Raw genomic sequence first — 23,620 nt, 5'->3', positions numbered from 1 at the left:
CAAACAGGAGAAGGCCTTGAAGGGCAACTTCACCAACCTTTGCTTAGAGGCCATGTCAGCTGCCCAATGCCGTAGCCACAGAAGACGGCGAGCCACCACCGCTACAGCCATCTGTTTAGCCGAAGCTCTGACCAGATCATAAAGGGCGTCAGCCAAAAATGACAAGGCCGACTCCATCCGCAGTGCCACCTCCGAAAGGGGCTCCGCTCCATCTCCAGGCTGTTCCACTGCCTGCTGTAACCAAGTGAGGCAGGCTCGGGCAGCGTAGCAGCTGCATGCAGACACCCGTAAGGATAGGCCTGAAATTTCAAAGGACCGTTTCATAGCTGCCTCCAGGTGACGGTCCTGCATGTCCTTCAGGGCAACTCCTCCTTCCACTGGGAGAGTAGTTTTCTTTGTCACAGCCGTCACCAGGGCATCCACTTTAGGCACTGCTAGGCACGCCAAATGCTCCTCACTTAGAGGGTATAATTGCCCCATAGCCCTGGCGACTTTCAAAGGCCCCCTCGGGGTCAGCCCATTAAGCCGTGATAAGCTCTTGGATGGAGTCATGCAAAGGAAAGGTTTGAGCAGGTTTCTTAGTACTTGCCATCCTCGGATTACCGGAGGAGGTCTCAGTACTCCCAGGGTCTTCTATAGAGAGGACCTGCAAGGTTATCAGTAATAAGCGCTGGCAGCTCATCGCGGTGGGAAAATCCTCACCGCGGAAGGATCATCTGGATCCAGTGGCAATCCTGCACCTTCTTCTGGCTCTCCAGACCACGAAGGCCTGCCAGACCCCTCAGAGTCCTCAAATCCCGACCACGGGGGGAAAAGGGGGTGCGCCACTCTCTGAAGGGGAATCCACCCTTCTGCCCTTGTCTTGCGGCCATCTGTCAGGGGAAAACGCGCCTGACGGTAATCCAAGGCCGAGACTCCGCTGGAGGGGATACAGAAAGCAGGGCCGCAGGGGACCCCCTGCGGAAGAGCTCTTTTTAACAGGTATGCATTATGCAGCAATAAAACAAATTCAGGGGGAAAATGGCTCACCCTGGCCTCCCGGTTCCAGTCCGGGGAAAACAGCTCTTTTATCAGCCTCCACACGAGGCGCCCCTCCAGGCTCAAACCCCTCTGCCTCAGCGGGGGTCGCGCCATGCTGTTCCAAAATGGCGCCCGCTGCCAGCTCCAAGGAGCGGAAGGAACATCGCTCGCCATGCTCGGGCCAGCTCTACCGCCTGAAAAGCACGTCTTACAGAGCCCCGCTGCAGATTTGCGCTTGCCCCAAACGGAACAGCGCTTAACTTTCTCAGCAGCCATTGCCGAAAGCTGCGGAAATTCAAAATGGCGGATTCGCGCCAAAATCGTCCCAAACGCGGGCCCTCCCCGGAGGAGCTACAAAATGCTCTTACCTCACCAGACCGAGTCTCCGAGCTCCGGTCACGCTGCATAATCAGAAGAAAACCTCTTTTCTTTTTTTTTTTTTTTTTAACGCTGTGAGGAAAGTTTGAGGGCAACAGCGAAAGAGGCAAATTTCCAACTCCGGAGGATCAGTAGCGTGGGAAAGGGCAAACCTATATGTCTGCATCCACAGCATGGGCAAAGACAGGGACAGGGCTTGCCTATTTGTCTACTTCCACATCGGGGGCCGGGTAAGGCAGGGAAAGGGCTAACCTATTTGCCTTTAAAGTGGGCACCATCAGCCACAACACCCCTGCTACAACTGGCAAAAGCACAGGAGCCACCCCAGGCAGATTTTCTGAGGAGCTTGAACAAGCTGCAACCACCCTGCTGGGGAGATAGAGAATACTGAAGAGGCAGATGGAGCTAGCTGGCCATGAGGCACTATGGTTTTTCAGTGCTCTCTATCTCCCCCTGCTGGTTGATGGACACAACCCACTTGTAATGGATTCATCTGCTTGATGACAAGGAAAATAAATATTACTTGTGCCTTATCATGGATCTTTTGAAGTACCCTGGGATGAGAAGACAGAGGAAAGGTATAGAGTACGATTTTGGCTCCAGGGAATTGCGGCTGCATCTGGGGCAAGTCTGTGTGGACTTGGACATAAGGCGCAACACACTCTTAATAGGTGTGTCCCATTTCTTGAATATCATATGAACTGTGAATGGGTCCAGAGCCATTAGTAAGGATTTAACTTGCAGATGAGAGTCTGCTATACAATTCTACTGGCCTGGAAGATAAACAGTTTGAGAAGTAACTTAACTGACAGATTCCAAATTTTTAGAGCTTCTCAACAAAGGGAAATGGACCCTGTCCCCCCCCCCCCCCCCCCCCCCCCCCCCGTTTATGAAAAACATGGTCACCTGATTGTCTGTTCTGACTAGAATAACCTTGGAGTGAATCCAAGGTGTGAAAGTTCAAAGAGCATTGAAGCCAGCTCTGAGTTCTAAAAGGTTTATATGAAGCTTTCGTTTGCATTTGTTCCAAGTATAAAAGATGAGCTCACCATCCTGCAGCAGACGCATCTGTTAAAATCAGTTAGGAAAAGCAGGTTGGAATGGAAATCATACATTGAGATTTGAACATCTGAGCCACTACACTTTTTACTGGAATCTGTTTGCTGAGAGGTTTACAATGTTGGTTCCAGTTGAGCCTTAGATACCATGGATCTGAAGTATATAGAGTCTGGGCAAGTAACTAAATGTACCATTGCTGCCCTGTGCCTCAGCAAGTGCAAGCTAAAGCTGTGTCTGTGGGACAACTTGTTTCAATTCGTATTCTTTCTTTCTTTCAGTAGGAAGGTCTTTGCTAATGAAGTGTCCAGGCAAGCTCGAATGAACTGTAGAACTTTTGTGGGAACTATGGTGGATTTTTTGAAATTGATGAGAAACCTTAGTGTTCGAAGGATGGCAATGTTGGTCATTAAAGTGTGAAGTGCTACCGATTATGAGGGGTTGGATATCAGCCAGTCATCAAGATAAGAAAAGATGCAGTGGCCCTTCTTTATGATGTCCAGCTGTCATAGCTACAGATAATTTATGTACACCACTGGTGCCAAGAGTAGCCTGAAGGGGAGAACCTTGTGATGGAAGAGATGAGGAAGAAAAGTGAATCTTAGAAACTGCCAGTGAATTGAGTGTATGGGAATGTGAGTGTCAAGGGCAGTAAGCCAATTGTTTTGATTGAGAAGTGTAATTATTGTAGCTAAGGAATTCATTTTGAATTTTTCTTTTTTGATATAACAACAGTTCAGATCAAAAAGGTCTAGGATCAGACATAAGCCTCCTGATTTCTTGGGAATGAGGAAGAAAGCACCTTGAATAAAAGGTGGAGGTGTGGTAGAATCTCTTCAATGGAACTGTTTGTAGTAGAAAGATGATCTCTTTCACTAAAAGAGTAATGTGTGCAGGAGGTAACAGATTGCTCAAACGAATTTCTGGTGGTGGTGGTTTGAGGAAATGTAATTCATAACCTTGAGAAATAATCTGAAACACCTAGTGATCTAATGGGATGGCTAGCCATTGACTGAAAAAGTGAAGGAGCCTACCCACAAGGAGAGTCAAAAAGCAGGGATGGATTTGGCAAATGGTGCTCCTAGAAAACCGTGCAATTTTTGCTCTGTTGGTCACTGCTTCTGAACATACAGTTGCAATGGCTGGCTTTGGAATTGTGGTCTCAAGTACTGTAGGAAGTACTGATATGGTCTTTTATATCGATATTGTTGTTTTGTTTTGACTGGGCAATAGCATCCTGTGGCTGCGATGAGAGCCTTCTAATCATAGAAAAGTGATCTTTTGCTTGGGAGAGAGCATCATCAACCTTGACAACAAACAGATTGTCTCCTGGACAGGAAGATTCTGCAAAGGCATCATGAAGGTCCTCTTTGAGGCCTAAAGCCTTTAACCAAGTTGTGCAACAAGCAGCACCAGCTGCTCTGTAAGTGGTTTCATAGGTTGATGATATTACAGAACGGGGCAGGTTACGAAATATTCTTCAAGACTTTAGCGTATATATATTCAAGTCTTCCAGTCTCTTCTTATATGTCCTATGGCACAAACCCTGTACCATTTTTGTCGCCTTCCTCTGAACCACCTCAAGTCTTTTTAAGTCCTTAAAGAAATATAACCCCATGAAAATATATGCCAGCAGGTAAAGGAACCGTGTCTTACTCCAACACCATCTTTGCTCTCCAAAGCTCCAGGATATTTTTTTTAATGAGATGCAGATTACTGCTGCAATTTTAGCTGTGGGATGCAGTGTTCAATGAGTATTTATTTGTTGCATTTGTATCCCACATTTTCCCACCTTTTTGCAGGCTCAATGTGGCTTACATATTACCGTTATCGGCGTTAGCCAATTTCGGTCTGAACAAATACATGGTTTGAATGAATACAAAGTGAATTGTGGTAGAATGAGGTACATGTATGGTATGTACAATTGGGGGAACAGAGAGGGAGAGGGGAGGAAGAGTCAGGTAATGTCCATTACGGTCTTTGGTTACATTGAGGCGTATTTTCAAAGCACTTAGCCTTACAAAGTTCCATAGGTTACTATGGAACTTTGTAAGGCTAAGTGCTTTGAAAATGAGCCCCATTGTGTCGCAAGTGTCCAGGTATTTTATGTTGGGTCGGTGGGGTATACTCTTCTGAACAGTTCTGTCTTTAGTGCTTTCTGGAAATTTAGGTGGTCGAGCGTAGTTTTTACTGCTTTTGGCAGTGCGTTCCACAGTTGTGCGCTTAAGTAGGAAAAGCTGGATGCATAGGTGGATTTGTATTTGAGTCCTTTGCTGCTTGGGTAGTGGAGATTTAGGTATGATCGTGCAGATTTTGTAGTGTTTCTGGTTGACAGGTCGATGAGGTCTGTCATGTATCCTGGTGCCTCACCGTAAATAATTTTATGAACAGTTGTGCAGATTTTGAAAGTGATACATTCTTTGATTGGTAGCCAATGTAATTTTTCTCGGAGTGGTTTGGTGCTGTCAAAACACGTTTTTCCAAATATAAGTCTGGCTGCTGTGTTTTGGGCGGTCTGGAGTTTCTTTATGATTTGATCTTTGCAACCCGCATAGATTCCGTTACAGTAGTCTGCGTGGCTTAGTACCATTGACTGTATCAGGTTACGAAATATTTCCCTCGCGAAGAATGGTTTCAGGCATTTGAGTTTCCACATTGAGAAAAACATTTTTTTTTTTTTTATGGTGGATTTCGCTTGGGTCTCTAGTGATAGGTTACAGTCGATTGTTACTCCGAGAATTTTCAGGTAGTCTGAGATAGGGAGGGTGTACCCTGGGGTGTTTATACTTGTGGGTTTGTAAGTATTGTATTGCGATGAGATAATGAGACTGTGTGTTTTTTCTGTATTGAGTTTTAGTTGGAACGCCTTTGCCCATGAGTTCATGATGTTTAAGCTGAGTTTGATTTCATTGGTGATTTCTGCCAGATCATGTTTGTAGGGGATGTATAATGTAATGTCATCAGCGTAGATAAATGGGTTAAGGCCTTGGGTGGATAAGGTCTTGGGAGTCATCATGAGGTTGAAAAGGATCGGTGATAGTGGTGATCCTTGCGGTACACCACAGCCTGGTTTCCACAGTGGCGATATATTTATTTTTGATTTCACTTGATAAGTTCTTGTGGTTAGAAAACCCTTGATCCAATTGAGGGTGCCATCACTGATTCTGAAGTAGTCTAGGAGTCTTAGCAGTATGTTATGGTTAACCATGTCAAACGCACTTGACATGTCTAACTGTAGGAGGAGAATGCTCTTACCTAGTGCTATTTCCTGCTTGAATTTGGTTAGGAGAGTGAGTAGTACTGTTTCCGTACTGTGTTGGGGTCAAAATCCTGATTGTGACTCATGTAATATATTGAATTTATTTATGTAGTCATTGAGTTGTTTGGTCACCAGTCCTTCCATTAGTTTGACTACTAGTGGGATAGATGCTACTGGGCGATAATTGGTAATGTCGTTTTTTTTCTTGGTGTCTTTAGGTATTGGGGTGAGCAGGATGTTGCCTTTTCTTTAGGGTAGATACCCTGCTGAAGCATGAAGTTTAAGTGGTATGTAAGATCTGTTATGAAGCGGTGGGGGGCAGATTGTATTAGGTAGCTGGGGCAAGTGTCCAGTTGACAGTGACTGTTGGGAGTATTTTTTAATCGCCTGAGCAATTGTGTCGGTGCTGAGAGCGAAATTTGACCATATTCGGTCAGCAGGGTATTCACCAGGGTTTGGGTCTAGACCGGTGGTGGCGAATCTATGGCACGCGTGCCAGAGAGGGCACGCAGAGCCCTCTTCCTTGGCACGCGCGCCTGTCGCTGCTCCGCCCATGCTCCCTCCCTCCGAATAGTTCGCCGCCTCCCGCCCTCCCTCCAACCCAACAAGTATCAGGCCGCCTGCCCATCCTCCCTCCCTCCCAGCACCAGGAACCCCCCTCCTCCTGTGAAATTTTAAAAGCCTACTGTTCCTCGGGGTTAAAGCAGCGTGCAGCGCCGGTAGCGAAGAAGCGCGTGTTCTTCGCTCGGCACGCCTTCGGCCTTCCCTTCGGTTTCTCAAGCTCTGGTCCAGCCCCCTCATAGGTGGGACCAGAGCTTGAGAAACCGAAGGGAAGGCCGAAGGCGCGCCGAGCGAAGAACACGCGCTTCTTCGCTGCCAGCGCTGCATGCTGCTTTAACCCCGAGGAACAGTAGGCTTTTAAAATTTCACAGGAGGAGGGGGGTTCCTGGTGCTGGGAGGGAGGGAGGACAGGCGGGCGGCCTGATACTTGTTGGGTTGGAGGGAGGGCGGAGGCAGGCCTGGTGCTGGGTGGGAGGGAGGCTTGGTGCTGCTGGGTGGGAGGGAGGCCTGATGTTGGGTGCTGGGTGGGAGGGAGGCCTGGTGCTGGGAGGGCGGCCTGATGTTGGGTGCTGGGTGGGAGGGCGGCAGGCCTGGTGCTGGGAGGGAGGCCGGCAGGCCTGGTGCTGGGTGGGAGGGAGGCCTGCTACTGGGTGCTGGTGCTGGGTGGGAGGGAGGCCGCCTGCCTGGTGCTGGGTGCTGGGAGGGAGGGCGGCACTTGAAATTAAATATGACCAAAACCGAGCTTCTCATTTTCCCCCCCCAAACCCACCTCCCCGCTCCCCCCGTTTTCTATTTCTGTTGATGGCTCTCTCATTCTCCCTGTCTCCTCAGCTCGAAACCTTGGGGTCATCTTTGACTCTTCTCTCTCCTTCTCTGCTCATATCCAGCAGACCGCCAAGACCTGTCGTTTCTTTCTTTACAACATCCGTAAAATCCGCCCCTTTCTTTCCGAGCACTCTACCAAAACCCTCATCCACACCCTTGTCACCTCTCGTTTAGACTACTGCAATCTGCTTCTTGCTGACCTCCCACTTAGTCACCTCTCCCCTCGGTTCAAAACTCTGCTGCCCGTCTCATCTTCCGCCAGGGTCGCTTTACTCATACTACCCCTCTCCTCAAGACCCTTCACTGGCTCCCTATCCGTTTTCGCATCCTGTTCAAACTTCTTCTACTAACCTATAAATGTATTCACTCTGCTGCTCCCCAGTATCTCTCCACACTCGTCCTTCCCTACACCCCTTCCCGTGCACTCCGCTCCATGGATAAATCCTTCTTATCTGTTCCCTTCTCCACTACTGCCAACTCCAGACTTCGCGCCTTCTGTCTCGCTGCACCCTACGCCTGGAATAAACTTCCTGAGCCCCTACGTCTTGCCCCATCCTTGGCCACCTTTAAATCTAGACTGAAAGCCCACCTCTTTAACATTGCTTTTGACTCGTAACCACTCGCCTCCACCTACCCTCCTCTCTTCCTTCCCGATCACATTAATTGATTTGATGTGCTTACTTTATTTATTTTTTGTCTATTAGATTGTAAGCTCTTTGAGCAGGGACTGTCTTTCTTCTATGTTTGTGCAGCGCTGCGTATGCCTTGTAGCGCTATAGAAATGCTAAATAGTAGTAGTAGTAGTAGGCAGGCCTGGTGCTGGGTGGTGCTGGGTGGGAGGGAGGCCTGCTACTGGGTGCTTCTGCTGGGTGGGTGGGAGGCAGGGAGGCTGCCTGCCTGCCTGGTAATGGGAGGGAGGGAGGCTGCCTGCCTGGTGCTGGGAAGGAGGGCGGCCTGGTGCTGGGAGGGAGGGTAGGGGGGAGAGGAGGGTGGCTGGACATGGGTGGCTGGAGGGGAGAGAAGGGTTGCTGGACATGGATGGAGGGCAAGAAATGAAGAAGAAAGGAGGAAAGTAAAGAAATACATGGAAAGGAAGACCTGGAAACGGAGTTAAGAGAACAGATAGCAGCAGAATCAGAGACTGGACCAATATGGATAGAAAAACAAAATCACCAGACAACAAAGGTAGGAAAAAATCATTTTATTTTCATTTTAGTGTTTAGAATATGTCCAATTTGAGAATTTACATCTGCTGTCTTATTTTGCACTGGGTATACTGGAGCTGTAACAGCTTACAGAAATGATTTATAATGAAAAAAATCATGTTATTTTTCCTCCTATACTAGTATAATGTTTTCAGTGATGTCTGTTTATATGCGCCATGGCTGGTATAGGGGGTGTGGCTATCATAGGGGTGGAGTACCATAATGAGTACCATCACTTTGCAATAAATAATTCGATTTTGGGTTGCTGTTTGGGCACTCGGTCTCTGAAAGGTTCGCCATCACTGGTCTAGACCATTAATGAAGTTTTCTATGTCTGTATTATTCTGAGGTAGAGTTTTGCGTAGGTTTACAATTTTTTCATTGAAATATTTAGCGAGGTTGTCTGCAGATGGGACGTCAGTATTGGTTGTGGTGACCGGCGTTGTGTCTAGTTTATTCGCGAGGTTGTATAGTTTCTTTGTGTTTTGTAGTCTGGCCCAATTTTAGCTTTGTAGTATGACCTTTTGGTCTGTCTTATTGCATACTAGTAAAAGAGGCCCATTTCTGGAGCAAATGAAACGGGCGCTAGCAAGGTTTTCCTCCCCAACACCCCCCCCCCTTCTCCCTCCCTACTTATCGACCCCTTTATCGTTGCGACGCCATTGCTCCGTACCTCCTGAATGCCCCGTATGCCATTGCTCCGCCCTCTGTGTGACGCCATTGCTCCGCCCTAAACATCATCACGTTTGACGTGAGGGCGGGGCCCGGAGACTTGGCGATTTCGGTGGCTTCACCACCACAAACCCTTCGAACCTGTCTTGGAAGGAAGTGACGTCAGTGGCTTGGCTTCACTGACGTCAGTGTCTTCAGAACGTTGAGGGTGAGTTTTATTATATAGGATTTGTATTTCCTTTGTAGTTGTTTCCATGCGTCGAGTGTGTGTTCGTGTTTTATTTTTTTCCATGCGCGTTCCAGTTTCCTAGATTGTGTTTTTAGCTTTTTCATGCAAATACTGCTGTGTTAACTTTAAGAAGAAAGCTTGAGGTACAAACCGAATGATCAGCAGCTCTACTGCAAGATTTTCTGCTTCGGTCCCACAGTTAATATTAGAAAATAATATTTTTCTTTACTGATATTGTCTTTTCACCAGTTATTCACACCTACCTTGTCAACATCATCTGTAATGCCAAATGCGGATACCCTGGCTAATTTTTTTTCATGACAAAATCTGTTTGCTCCACCATTCCTTTATCACTGATGATATCAGTTCTCTATTGTCTCTATGGACTTGGGGAAAATCCACTATTTCTGGGATAAGCAGTATAAAATGTTTTGTACTTTTTGGGGACTTTGCCAGGTATTTGTGACCTGGATTGGCCACTGTTGGAAACAGGATGCTGGGCTTGATGGACCTTTGGTCTTTCCCAGTATGGCAATACTTATGTACTTATGTCACCACAGCCCACCTGTATCAATTCCCTAGAATTTGCAGTATCTGTTTTGGAAGGTAATGAAGGCAATTTGGATGTTAGTCTAGCTGCCGGTATGTTATGTTTAACTGGGACTAATTTTTCTATCCCATCTCTAACCGCTCTCTCTCTCTGATGTTGTCTTTTATGCATCTTCCAACTAGCTCATTGGATCCCCTGCCATTTTCATGACATAAGACTAATCGTCATGGTCTTCTTGCTAAGGGCTCCGATTCTTATCAATCATAGCCACTCACCAAGCAGAGTACCAACTATTTGGAAGCGTGCTGTCATTCGTCTCCTCTTGAAGAAAAAAAAAAAAAAAAGATCACTTAACCCCCTTATTTCCTCTAATTACCAACCAATTTCAAATCTATGCTTTCTATCTAAACTAACTGAGAAAGTTTAATTCTCTCAACTGCTATCACATGTTTATTTATTTATTAGGATTTATGTTGAAAATAAATCAATTCTCCATCCTCGCCTGAGGGGAGGGGGGGGAGATCAGAACCAACCATAAAAACTCATCTCAGTGACCTTCATTCTTCTCTAGGTGAAGGCCGGATTATTGTTCTTGTTTCTTTGGATTTATCCTTTCTTCTATGCTAACTTAATCAAATTGGGAGGAACAGTACATTCTTGGTTCTCTTACTTTCTTAAAGGCGGAGCTTTTTCTGTTCTGCTACCTTCCTCTACTTCCACCCTTGTTCTCTTGATTGTTCTCTATAAGCTTATGATATCCTTTTATTCTATCCTACCTATCCTCTATGCCCTGACTTGAATCCCCTTCAAAACTGCTCATTGCTGGTGGCAAAGTGGTTTCTGAGAACAGACTGGTACCGAATCCTGAGAAAACTAAAGTTGGATCACAGGTAGACTTTCTCAACCTCAGCTGCCCCTTCGTCTTTTTAACATTCCAACTGCACCAGTTAAGTTTTTCAATATTTAGATATCATTACGGATTCTGAACTCTCATTCCAAAAACAAAATTTCAAATGTTGTAAAATCTGGATTCTTTGCATTACGCTGTATTCCTTCTTTCCATGGTATTCTTAATAATTCTGCTCTACACACGCTGGTACATACCTTTCTAATGTCATGCATTGATAACTTTAACACTATATACAATGGACTGTCTTCAAACCCTGCAGAACACTGCAGCATGCCTTTTACGTGAGGCAAGACTACTCCTTTATTATTCCATTTCTGCTGGCTTCCAGTTCATGTGAACGTTCAATTCAAAATTCTTTGATTGACCCATAAGGCATACTACACTGGTTCTCCTTCCTCTCTCTCCTCCCTTACTATCCGTTATGCTTCTATACAGTCACTTTGGTCTTTAGATTCCCATCACCTATTACTGCCCCCTCCTCGCTGTGCACACTATGAATCCACTAGACATTCTGTGTTCTTCTTTTTGGACCCACAGTTATGGAACGACTTGCCCCCTTCTTCGTGGTAAGGAATCCTTCCCCAAGATCAAAGCCTGTTTAAAGACCATTTTTTAAATTATTTTTCAAAAACAAGTGCTCATATGCTACTTACCTTGGACAATACATATATTGCCTCCCCTTTGTTAACTCCCCTGTGTGCTGTATATATGTATATATACTATATAAATTTATTTATTTGGATGAATGTGTTCTGCTCTGGTCTGATTAACTGGGGTTCCTTTCTGTTGCTTTTTTGTTTTTAAAGATTTATCTTTTGTAAATCGCCTTTGCCCACTGGTCTGATTAGGCAATATATCAAGTTAACACACTAAACATAAACCAGACAACACAAACCTCCATATGGATCTGAGCTTTTAAACCAGTCACAATTTCCATACAAATTCAAAGGAATAGTTCTGCCTCAGTCCACTATCACCAAACACTCTTGTTAAACTCAAATTTCTTATTTTTGTTTCAAAATCACCATCACAAGAGCTTTTACTCCATACAGTTTTCTCAAATGACTTTTGTGGCATACTAAAATAAAGTCCCTGCAGCATTCTTCCACTGGCGACTAGGGCAGTCAATCAGAATCTTGCATTTTCTACTCACTATTCTTTGCAACACAAACATTCTCAAACAAGTTCTAAAATACCATTTAAAACTTGCTTTGCTTTTAATGGCTCTACTTCATGTTAACAGCAAAATCACTCTAATTGTGTGAAACAATGTACTTTTTTAGCCCATTTTAAATTTAACCCCTCACTCATTCCAGCAGTCTGCATTCACAATTGATTCCTCAGTTCACTACAATTTCACAGCACAACTCCCACCAGTCTTATTTATAAATTACCAGATCAACTTTATTAGGTCTCTGTGCTGGTCTCCATGTCTACTGTGCACAGGCACTTGCTTTTGCGTCATTTTCCCTTCCTTCTCACCCCTCCTTCCTGGCAGCTTCAGGCCCTATCCCAGTTCTTTTACGCATATGGCAGGTACACGTGCATGGACTATGCCAAAACTGAAGCCTAACACTCAGCCTCCCTCTGGGCCCTCCATTTATTCCCTTCATGGTTTTTTGTTTACGCAGTCCACTATTTTTATTTATTTATTTGTTGCATTGGTAGCCTACATTTTCTCACCTATTTGCAGGCTCAAGGTAAAATTATGTATCATACCTGATAATTTTCTTTCCCTTAATCATAGCCGATCAATCCATAGACTGGTGGGTTGTGTCCATCTACCAGCAGGTGGAGATAGAGAGCAATCTTTTGCCTCCCTATATGTGGTCATGTGCTGCCGGAAATTCCCCAGTATGTCGATATCAAAGCTCCATCCGCAGGACTCAGCACTTAGAGAATTACACCCACAAAGGGACACACTGCCCAGCTCACCACCGCCGAAGCGGGGGAGGGGAAATATTCCAGCGCACCACCGCCGGGGCGGTGGGCGGGAAACCACACCCGCCGACGCGGGGTGAACTGGCTTATCCTGCTACCGCAGGAGGAGCTGGCTTACCCTAACACCGCCGAAGCGGGAGGGATACAAAGCTACCCTACAGCCGCACGAAGCGGGAGGGAGCGCCGGCATAATTTAATTATCAATCCAGCCAGCCACCGCCGAAACGGGGAGAGAGGAAGCAGCAGCTCACTGTAACACAAAATCGTCTCAACTCGAAGAGACTTCAATTGGAAGAACAGAAAACGAAGTCCTCGTGAACAGGAAATGAAGACTGAACCTCAACTTGAAATATAACCAGAACACAAATAATACAGATATCTGGGAGGGGCTATGGATTGATTGGATATGATTAAGGGAAAGAAAATTATCAGGTATGATACATAATTTTACCTTCCCTATCATCAAGCCGATCAATCCATAGACTGGTGGGATGTACCAAAGCAGTACTCACCCAGGGCGGGACATGGAAATCCCTGAACGCAACACTGAAGCCCCAAACTGGGCCTCGACCCGAGCAGCCACATTCAAGCGGTAATGTCGTGGGAAGGTATGAGCCGACGACCAAGTAGCCGCTCTGCAAATCTCTTCCAAGGAGACAGATCTGGACTCAGCCATCGAGGCCGCTTGTGCTCTAGTAGAGTGTGCCTTCAGCTGAATAGGCGGAATCTTCCCTGCCGCCACATAAGCTGCTGCGATCGTCTCCTTGACCCAACGTGCCACTGTAGGCTTAGATGCTTGCAGACCCTTACGAGGGCCTACGAACAGGTGATCCGACTTCCGGAAATCATTGGTCACTTCCAAGTATCTGATGATGACCCGTCTGACATCCAGGTATTTGAGCGCAGGGTACTCCTCTGGGTAATCCTCCCTACGAAAAGAGGGTAGGTAAAGCTGCTGATTCACATGGAATCGAGAAACAATCTTGGGCAGGAAGGAGGGCACTGGGCGAATCGATACTCTTGCCTCAGTGAATCGCAGGAACGGCTCTCTACACGAGAGAGCCTGGAGCTCGGAAACTCTTCTGACCGATGTGATAGCCACCAGGAAGACCGCTTTCAGCGTCAGGTCCTTCAGCGATGCCCTTGGCAAGGGCTCGAAGGGCGGCTTCTGCAAGGTCCGTAGTACCAGATTGAGATTCCACCTAGGCACTATCGCGCGCAGAGGGGGGCGAAGGTGATTAACTCCTTTGAGAAAGCGTACCACATCTGGCTGTGAAGCCAGGGACGCCCCCTTCAGACGACTCCTGAAGCAAGCTAGAGTCGCCACCTGGACTTTCAGAGAACTGAGCGACAGGCCTTTCTCCAGCCCCTCTTGCAGGAACGCCAACACTGAAGAAATTGGAGCAGTGAAGGGCGATACAGAGCCTGCCTCGCACTACGACGCAAAGGTATGCCAAACCCTGGCATAAGTGGTGGAAGTAGAGCGCTTCCTCGCTCTCAGCATAGTGGCAATGACTTTGTCTGAGAAGCCCTTCTTCCTCAGTCGCTTCCGCTCAAGAGCCAGGCCATAAGACCAAAGGGGGAGGGATCCTCCATCACCACGGGACCCTGATGCAAGAAGCCCCGCTCCACTGGCAGCCGCAGAGGGCCGCCCACCGAGAGTCTGACTAAGTCCGCATACCAGGGACGTCTGGGCCAAGCTGGACCCACCAGGATCACCCGGCCCCGATGCTTTGCCACCCGGCCTAGCACCCTGCCCATCATGGGCCAGGGCGGGAACACGTAGAGAAGCTCCTGTGTCGGCCACTGCTGGAGAAGAGCATCGACTCCCAGAGATTGAGGGTCCCATCCTCTGCTGAAAAAACGCGGCACTTGGCAATTGGCCGAGAACGCCATCAGATCCAGGCTCGGCCGGCCCCAGCATTTCTTGATGTCCAAGAACGCCCGAGCAGACAGTTGCCACTCTCCGGGATCCAAGGTATGGCGACTGAGAAAGTCCACCTTGACATTCATGACTCCCGCAATGTGGGCCGCCGACAGCTGTTCCAGGTTCGCTTCCGCCCACAGGCATAGCTTCATGGCTTCCTTGGCTAGAGGGGCGCTCCTGGTACCTCCCTGGCGATTGACATAGGCCACAGCCGTGGCATTGTCCGACAGGACCCGTACAGGTCTCAGCACCAGTGCCGGGAGAAACTCTAGAAGCGCCAACCGAATGGCTCGGAGTTCCAGGAGGTTGATGGACCATTTCGTCTCTGCAGGAGACCAGAGCCCCTGCGCTGTCCGTCCCAGGCAGTGGGCTCACCAGCCCGTCAAGCAGGCGTCTGTCGTGACGACAACCCACTCCGGGGTCGTAAGAGGCATTCCTGCGGACAGCTTGCCTGGCCTCAGCCAACAGCTCAGCGCCTTTCGCACCGCTGGATCCAAAGGAAGGCGTACGGCGTAATCCTCCGAGACTGGAGTCCACTGCCGCAGAAGAGAGTGTTGTAGTGGTCTCATATGAGCCCTGGCCCAGGGCACTACCTCCATTGTGGCCGTCATGGAGCCCAACAGCTGCACACAGTCCCAAGCCCGAAGAGAAGAGGAGGCTAGGAACTGGTCCACCTGGGTCCGAAGCTTGACGCTCTGGTTTCCGGCAGGAACACTCTGCCCACTTGGGTGTCGAATCGAACTCCCAGATACTCCAGGGACTGAGTCGTGCGCAGCTGGCTTTTCTCCCAGTTGATGACCCATCCCAGGGAGCTCAGAAGAGCAATGACCCTGTCTGTAGCTCTCCCGCACTACGCATAGGAAGGGGCTTGGATCAGCAAGTCGTCCAGATAGGGATGGACTTGCACTCCCTCCTTGCAGAGGTAGGCCGCGATGACCACCATTACTTTGGAGAAGGTCCGTAGAGCCGTAGCCAACCCGAAAGGGAGGGCTCTGAACTGGAAGTGTCGGCCCAGCACTGCAAAGCGCAGAAAGCGCTGATGAGGCGGCCAGATGGGAATATGTAGGTAAGCTTCCTTGATGTCCAGGGAGGCCAGGAATTCTCCCTTTTTCACCGCAGCTATTACGGAGCGGAGGGTCTCCATCTGGAAGTGCCGAACGTTCAAGGCCCGATTGACTCCCTTGAGGTCGAGAATAGGCCGAGCAGAGCCTTCTTTCTTTGGCACCACAAAGTAAATGGAGTAGCGCCCCTTGCCAAGCTGATCTACTGGCACCGGGACCATCGCGCCCAGGCGGATCAGGTTGTTCCAAGTCTGCTGCACGGCAGCTGCTTTGACCTGAGACTTGCAAGGAGAGTTTACAAACCCGTCTCTTAGGGGTCGGCAGAACTCTAGCTTGTAGCCGTCTCTGATGACTTCCAGAACCCAAGCGTCTGAAGTTACTCTGGTCCACTCGCCCAGAAACGAGGACAACCTTTCTCCTATCTGCACTGGGCCATGGACCAGGTCCCCGTCATTGGGTACGCGACCCTGGGGGAGGGCCGGAGGACGAACCTCATGGACGGCGGTCCCTACGAAAAGAATGCTGTTTGGGGGAGTTCCGTTTGAAGGAAGCGAGGCAGAGGAGGCCGACTTGCCCGGGCGATACCAACAGGCTTCCTGGAATCAGCCCTTAGAGGAACCAGGACGGGCACTGCTGGCCCGAGTCCTGACCTCCGGCAATCTCTTGCCCTTGGACGTGCCGAGCTTCATCACAATCTTGTTCAGCTCGTCCCCAAAGAGCAGCTTGCCTTTAAAAGGCAGCTTGGCTAGGCAAGATTTAGAGGCATGGTCAGCCGACCAGTGCTTAAGCCAGAGCCACCGCCTCGCAGACTGTCTGAGCCATACCCTTGGCCGAAGCTCTCAAAACATCATACAGCAAGTCTGCCAAGTAGGCCAAACCCGACTCCAGGGTCGGCCATTCCGCCCTCCAGGAAGGGTCCGAGGGGGAAGCCCGCTGCAAAATCGTCAGACACGCCCTAGCCACGTAGGAGCCGCAAACCAAGGCTTGCAAACTCAGGACGGCCGCCTCAAAGGACGACTTTAAGGCCGCCTCCATTCTCCTTTCCTGGGCGTCCTTCAGGGCACTGCCACCTTCCACCGGCAGCGCCGTTTTCTTAGTCACGGCAGTGATTAAGGAATCTACCGTGGGCCAGACAAAGGCTTCCCGATCCCCCTCAGGTAAGGGGTACAGACGGGACATAGCCCTGGCTACTTTCAGGCTCGCCTCAGGGGCATCCCATTGCGCTGAAATTAAGGTCTGCATGGCTTCATGAACGTGGAAGGTTCTAGGCGGGCGCTTCGTTCCCAGCATAATGGCGGAACCAGTAGAGGCTGAGAGAGAGCCTTCCTCCGGAGAGGTAATCTTCAAAATGCTCATGGCCTGCACAAGCAGGTTTGGCAAATCCTTTGAGCGAAAAAACCACGCTGCAGAGGGGTCGTCCACTCCATCCGAGCGAGGATCAGTCTCTTCCATAGATTCCCCTAAGGATCTCTGGGAAAACTCAGACACGCTGCCGTCATCCACATCAGAGGAGACCGAGTCCCCCGAGAGTGGAAGATCCAGCCGAGGACGCTTAAGCATAGAGGCCTCATCACCCCGATCAGAGAGGTGAGCAGGGGCAGTGTTCTGCATAAGAAAAGCCTGATGCAGCAGCAAAATGAACTCAGGGGCGAAACCCCCCAGTCTGTGCATTTCTGCAGCCTGTGCCGCAGCCCTAGAGGCGCCCTCCATCTGAGCTCCCAGTAGCGGGGGAGAGGCGTGTTGCGCGTCCAAAATGGCGTCCGGCGTGAAACTCTGAGAAAGAGCCTCGCGGGAAGAAGGGCGTTTTAATTTCGCCGACTTCTTACTGTCGCCCAATTCAAGGGCGACCAAGCTGTTAACGTCTCCCATCTCGAGGGCGGCCCAAGAAGAAGCCGACCAAGCCGCGTGGCCGGTCACGACCGGGAGGGCGGCCAGTGGGGGATGGGCGCCTAAGGTGGGAAAGGCCGCCGCACCGGAGGAAAAACCGGTGAACTCTCCCGGCTCCAAAAGGGCACCCAAAAAGGGCGACTCTACCTTCGAGCCTCCTGCTTCCCCGCTAGGCGCGAACGCGTTCCGGGGAGCGTCTTTTCGCACCCTTGCCATCCAAGGCCATAGCCACGTGAAGACCATTCGGGGAACCCCCTGCCCGCTAGTAAAAGGTAAAAATTACCTGCTTCTTGCTCCGAGCAGCGACGACTTGTTCCAGTGAGCAGCTGCAAATGGACGTCCTTTTTGAACGTTTTTAAAAAATTTTTGGTTTGTTTTTTTTTAACGGAGCCAGCGGGAGGGGGGAGAAAAGGAGGGACCTGGCACCACCAGGTTTGCACTTGCTCACGAAGAGCCCTCAACCCCAGGTACTCAACAAAACCTAAACAATTAGGCTTGGAGACCTAGCCAGAGCTGCTGCTGTGTGACCACACACCTGCTGAGATAGAGAACATACAGGGGAATTTCCGGCAGCACATGACCACATATAGGGAGGCAAAAGATTGCTCTCTATCTCCACCTGCTGGTAGATGGACACAACCCACCAGTCTATGGATTGATCGGCTTGATGACAGGGAATGTGGCTTACACAGTACCGGAAAGGCGTTTGCCAAATCCGGTAAAGAACAGATACAAGGTTGTGTTGTGTTCTAATAGATAGGTGTATTCCAGGTTCCATTAGGGTCGAAAGGAGAGAGGTTGTATATTGTCCAGTACGATCATTGGTTTAGTTGTGTGGCCGGATGTGGGGATTTACATTGGATCTGTAAGGTAGGCCTTTTTGAAGACGTTGGTTTTTAGTGATTTTCTGAAGTTTAGGTGGTCATGGATTGTTTGCACAGCTTTTGGGACTGCGTTCCATATCTGTGCGCTTATGTAAGAGAAACTTGATGCATAGGTTGTTTTGTGAGTCCTTTGCAAGTTGGGTAGTGGAGGTTTTAGGTATGTACAAGATGATCTGGATCTGTTTCTGGTTGGTAGGTCAATAAGGTCTATCATGTATCCTGGGACTACACCGTAGATAATTTTGTGGAACAGAGTGCAGATTTTGAAGGTGATCCATTCTTTGATTGGAAGCCAGTGTAGCTTTTCTCGGAGGGGTTTGGCACTTTCGAAACGTGTTTTAGCAAATATCAGCCTGGCTGCTGTAACCAATTAGGTTTTTATTACTTATTTATAAAGGTTTTACTATTACAAATTACTATCCTGCTTATAATCGAAAGAGAAAAATGCCTATATTGCGACCCAAATCGGAAGATGGGCATCTTTCTCCCTTGGGCGCCCAAATCGGTATAATTGAAAGCCGATTTTGGGCGTTTCCAACTGCAATCCGTCGCGGAAACGGGTAAAGTTGACGGGGGCGTGTCGGGGGCGTGGTGAAGGCAGAACTGGGGCGTGGTTATCGGCCGAGGAGAGATGGGAGTCTTTAGCTGATAATCGGAAAAAAGGGCGTTTTTACCGCGATTTGGGGTCACTTTTTTGGACCCTTTTTTTTCACTAACAAGGCCCAAAAAAGTGCCCCAACTGACCAGATGACCACTGGAGAGAATCAGGGATGACCTCCCCGGACTCCACCAGTGGTCACTAACCCCCTCCCACCAAAAAAAACCCCTCTTTAAAAACTTTTTTTCCAGCTTCTATGCCAGCCTCAAATGCCGTACCCACCTCCATGACAGCAGAATGTGTTCTATCCTGTGACAGCCTTTCCCTGGTTTCTGATGTGGCTCTCGGGTGAGTGCGACACCTTTTCTGTTATGCGCACTGCACAGTCACATCAGCAATGCATTGTGGTGGGTGTAGGGTATTGGGCTCCGTGATTCCACTAGCTTGAGGCAAATGCTCACGATGTTGGTAGTTGGTAGGCTCTACTCCCATGGTGCATTTCCCTCTGTTTACTGGGTCAGAGTGCGCCCTGTTTTGTTTCCGGTAGTCCATGAGGTAGTGGCCATTTTTGTAAGCCAGTTTTAGATCACTTTCACGTGTTAGCCACGTTACAGAACTTAGTTCTTACCTTGAATGTGGCTGAAAGAGGGCATTGTACACCATTCTGCCAGCTCGGACCTACTGCTAATCTAAGTACCAGGGAGACTCTTTGCCAGTGGGGCACAACCTCTGATCTGCAGTAAACTGTGAGTAAGCATGCTTATTCCAATAAAGGACGTTTTCGGAGCGATTAGTGTTCAGGTGTCAACTGGTGTGCCAAGGTTATATCGCAGCAACAAGTCCTAGAGGCCTGCGTGTATGCAGGTCCCTGGAACACTTTTAGTGGGTACCGCAGTGCACTTCAGCCAGGTGGACCCAGGCCCATCCCCCGTACCTGTAACACTTGTGCTGGTAAATGAGAGGCCTCCAAAACCCACTGTACCCACATGTAGGTGCCCCCTTCACCCCTAAGAGCTATGGTAGTGTTGTACATTTGTGGGTAGTGGGTTTTGGAGGCTCAGCACCCGTGGTAAGGGAGCTATGCATGTGGGAGCGTTGTCTGAAGTCCACCGCACTGACCTCTAGGGTGCCCAGTTGGTGTCCTGGCATGTCAGGGGGGCGAGTGTACTATGAATCGTGGCCCCTCCCACGACCAAATGGCTCGGATTAGGACGTTTTTGAGCTGGGTGTTTTTACTTTCCATTATCGCTAAAAAAAACAAACGCCCAGATGAAAAACGTCCATTTTTTCGAAAAAACGGTCTGTCCCGCCTCTTCACGTACCCGTTTTCGGACATAGATGCCCATGGAGATAGGCGTTCGCGTTCGATTATGCCCCTCCACGTGTACATTTTTCTATGTATTTTGAAAGTTCATGGTTATTTTTATATATTTATTTTATCTTTTTAAATACAGTGTTTTTGTGACCTCTGAAGCAGGCAGCTGTGTCCGCCGAAGCACGGACCAATGTTGGGTCAATCTTCTGGTGCTTCTCATAAAGAATTATTGAACATTCACTACCAGGTTGGAAGTTAGTTTATCATCCTCTACTCCCATGTTGAACTCTGCGCAAGTGATGTCATAGGCCACGCAGGAGCTCCACCAACCCATGAACTTATAACCCTGCTCCGCCACCACAGCCCCCAAAACCCCCAGGGCCCGTGCGAGCATTGCCCCAAGTTAAAAAAAAAACTCCATTATTCTGAATTCATCTGCAGCATCCTAAAATGTCTCCCTTACTGTCAGTATGTAAGTGGGAATTGATTCTCAAGCTGATAGGAAAAGAAGCATTCAGAAAAAGGGGAAAAAAAAAAACTAGACTGGCTCCCCAACCCACTCTCATCTCAAGCCAGGGAGGCCATTGAACATCCTACTGCTTTGATCTCTCTGAAACAATATCTGGCTTGAGGCAGCATCCCTCTCATCCTGCTGTCATCTTGGAAAATGGTAGTATCACTTATTTGGCAGACTGACTTTTGTTGCATTCCAGTACAGCACCAGCAGTCAGGTACCGCCGCCACTCTGGAAGACAAAGGTACCGACATGGAGGGGGGAGGGAGTCAGGAGGTTTACACCATTAATAGGGCCACAGGGAAAGGTTGGGACCACAAGAGAAAATGTTGTGGGATCAGGATGGCGTGGGATCCACCAATATGGGTCATCTGAGGTGAAGTACCACACTTTCCTGAGCAGAAGATTACAATACCAATGAATCACATATGGTATCTGACACCTTTTAAATTAATAGAAAGTTATTTTCTTCTTGTCTTTTAGACAGTTGTCCCTCATATTTAATGAAAGGAACCCCACAAGATATTTTGAACTGGTCCGTTGCTCTCATAAACAGTTTGTTGAGAAATGGTTATCCAAAAGTAGTGGGCGGAATATTAACTCCTATTCCTAAACCTACATTAGGGCCTTGTTTACTAAGTCGTGCTAAAGGTGTGCTAGCATTTCTAGCACGCACTAACCGTATAGATGCCCATACTATTCCAATGGGCGTCTACACAGCGTGCAACCTAAAAACGCTAGCACTCCTTAGTAAACAAGGTCCTCTTCCTGTGAGACTGTCATTGAAATGCTTTTGTGTTTCACTTATATATATATATATATATATATATATATATATATACTGATATTTGCCAACATTTGCTTATTTCTGATTGGAAAAAAAGTTACCTTTGAAAGCAAATCAAAAAATGTATTTAGTTCAATAAAAAAGGTATCTTATTTTCTTTTCTATGCTTTATTTTACTTTATTTCTATTTATTACCTTTAAAAGTGGACTAACACAGCTACTGCCTCACTTTACTCAAAAATCCTTTTAGACATTACACTATCTTTTGAAGCACAAGTAATCATATTGTTAGTATGGTACTTTTTTTTTAAATTGCATCAACTTCACTCTATCCATTCACTATCTTCGGAAGAGAACGTCTATTAGTTCAGGCCCTCATTTTATCTCATTTAGATTACTGCAGTAGTCTATATTTGACTATGTTTGAAAAGCTTTATTCTAAATTACAGCTTCTTCAAAGAATGGTGGCTAAATCTGTGTCCCTTTTCGATTCACCTGCACTGGATACCAGTATGTGCCCTGTGTGTATTTTAAATTAGGTTGCCTGGTACATAAGATCTTTAAAGGAACAAATCCTGAGTATGTTGCAGGATTATTTTCCCTTCTGAATAAATCTTGATCAACGCAAGCCATTGATGCACAATTACTCTACTTTCCTTCACCATCAGGTGTTCATTACAGGAAATTTTTGAATAGTTCAGTTTAATCAAGCTATGCGTGCTTGATGTTCTTTAGCAATGGAACCGAGGTTCATCAACTCTCACTTTTCACCAGGAATTGAAAACATTTATTTTTAAAATATTCTTCAATGGTTATACCTTAATTCATATGTAATCTACTTTGAGCCTTGTAATGTTGGGAGCTGACAAGACTAAATTACACAAGTAAAAATCCAGTTGGTTTGATTTTTTTTTTAGGAACACAAACATTTGCATGCCTTTTGCACACCCACCACACTAACCTTTAGCACAGATAGAAACAAATCAAAAGTAAAACTAAGACCCTTACTGTATCGGGAATATTTGCACACAAAAATCAGTAAGTGTTAGACCAGCTCGCCAAGTGAGATGATGCTGCTGCACCAGAGCTGTTGCCACTGCCACCACCAAATGGTTAAAGGGAAAAACACCACCACCAAATGGTTAAAGAGAAAAACAAATTCAGCTTTGCCCAGGCTATACCAGCATGCCCTGCACAAGAAACGGAAAGCCTTGCTGCTAGGTACGACTATTATGACTTGTAAGATATAAGGCTGGCAGAAAACTTAAGTAGATATGGTGATGGGGAAACGAGAGAACAATGGCGGGCGGCTACCTTCGGAGGCAACGTCTAAAGACACAAAATAAGTTGCCGGACAAAAAAAACAACGAAGTGGGAAGAAGCGGAGGAGATGGGAAAATGTTGAGGAATATGTGCAATGGCTCCACTTACTCAGGGAAGAAAAGGCAGTACTACATGGCCGAGTGAAAAATCAGAATCTATTTCGTTTCACTCTCGGGAGGAACGGGAATAAGAAGACGTTTTGAAAAACAGAAATAATTATATTCCGATTTACCAAATCACAGGCACTAGGCTGCCATCCTCCGTGGTCTATCATCTCTCCCTCTCTTTTTCAATTTTCGCGGTGCAGTATGTCTCCCTCTCCTATCCTCCCCACCCGCGGTCAGCCCAGCCTCCCTCCACACCCTCATTCTGAACACTCATCCGCTCGCGTCCTACCGTTAAACTTGGCTTTGATATCAAACAGCAGCAGCTATTCATAGCAAGTTGCCTGCGACTGATTCTCCCTGAGAAGCTTTCGATATCTGACTCCAGGAGTAGGAGGACAGGTCCGGGGAGTCTCTCTCGTCCGGTCCGTCCCTTTCCTGACGCAACTTCCTGTCGCGTCGCGTGCGGCCCGTCAGAGACCAAGGAGGTTTAATAGACAGGAGTGGAGGTGAACCTATCTAGTCCACTGTAAGCACCGAACCAATTTGGTTAATCTCTGTTTCCACTCCCCTGCGCAGCCGTCATTGTCATACACTCAAAAGCAAGCAAACCT

General features: G+C 47.8%; 1 protein-coding gene across 1 annotated transcript in view; it reads right to left on the bottom strand.

Annotated features, from left to right (window-relative positions):
• Nucleotides 1-23,418, bottom strand: part of CLASRP (CLK4 associating serine/arginine rich protein) — a 1,081,767-nt gene extending 1,058,349 nt beyond the window's left edge. Inside the window, exon 1 of the mRNA XM_030217938.1 lies at nucleotides 23,299-23,418. The gene's annotated coding sequence lies outside the window, so the exon portion shown is untranslated. The remainder of the gene's footprint in view (nucleotides 1-23,298) is intronic.
• Between the last annotated feature and the right edge of the window lie 202 nt (nucleotides 23,419-23,620).

The sequence above is a fragment of the Microcaecilia unicolor genome, chromosome 11 (assembly GCF_901765095.1).
Source record: "Microcaecilia unicolor chromosome 11, aMicUni1.1, whole genome shotgun sequence".
Taxonomy (NCBI): Eukaryota; Metazoa; Chordata; class Amphibia; order Gymnophiona; family Siphonopidae; genus Microcaecilia; species Microcaecilia unicolor.
Note: the sequence above shows the minus strand (reverse complement) of the source record. Positions and strands in the feature narration are given on the sequence as shown.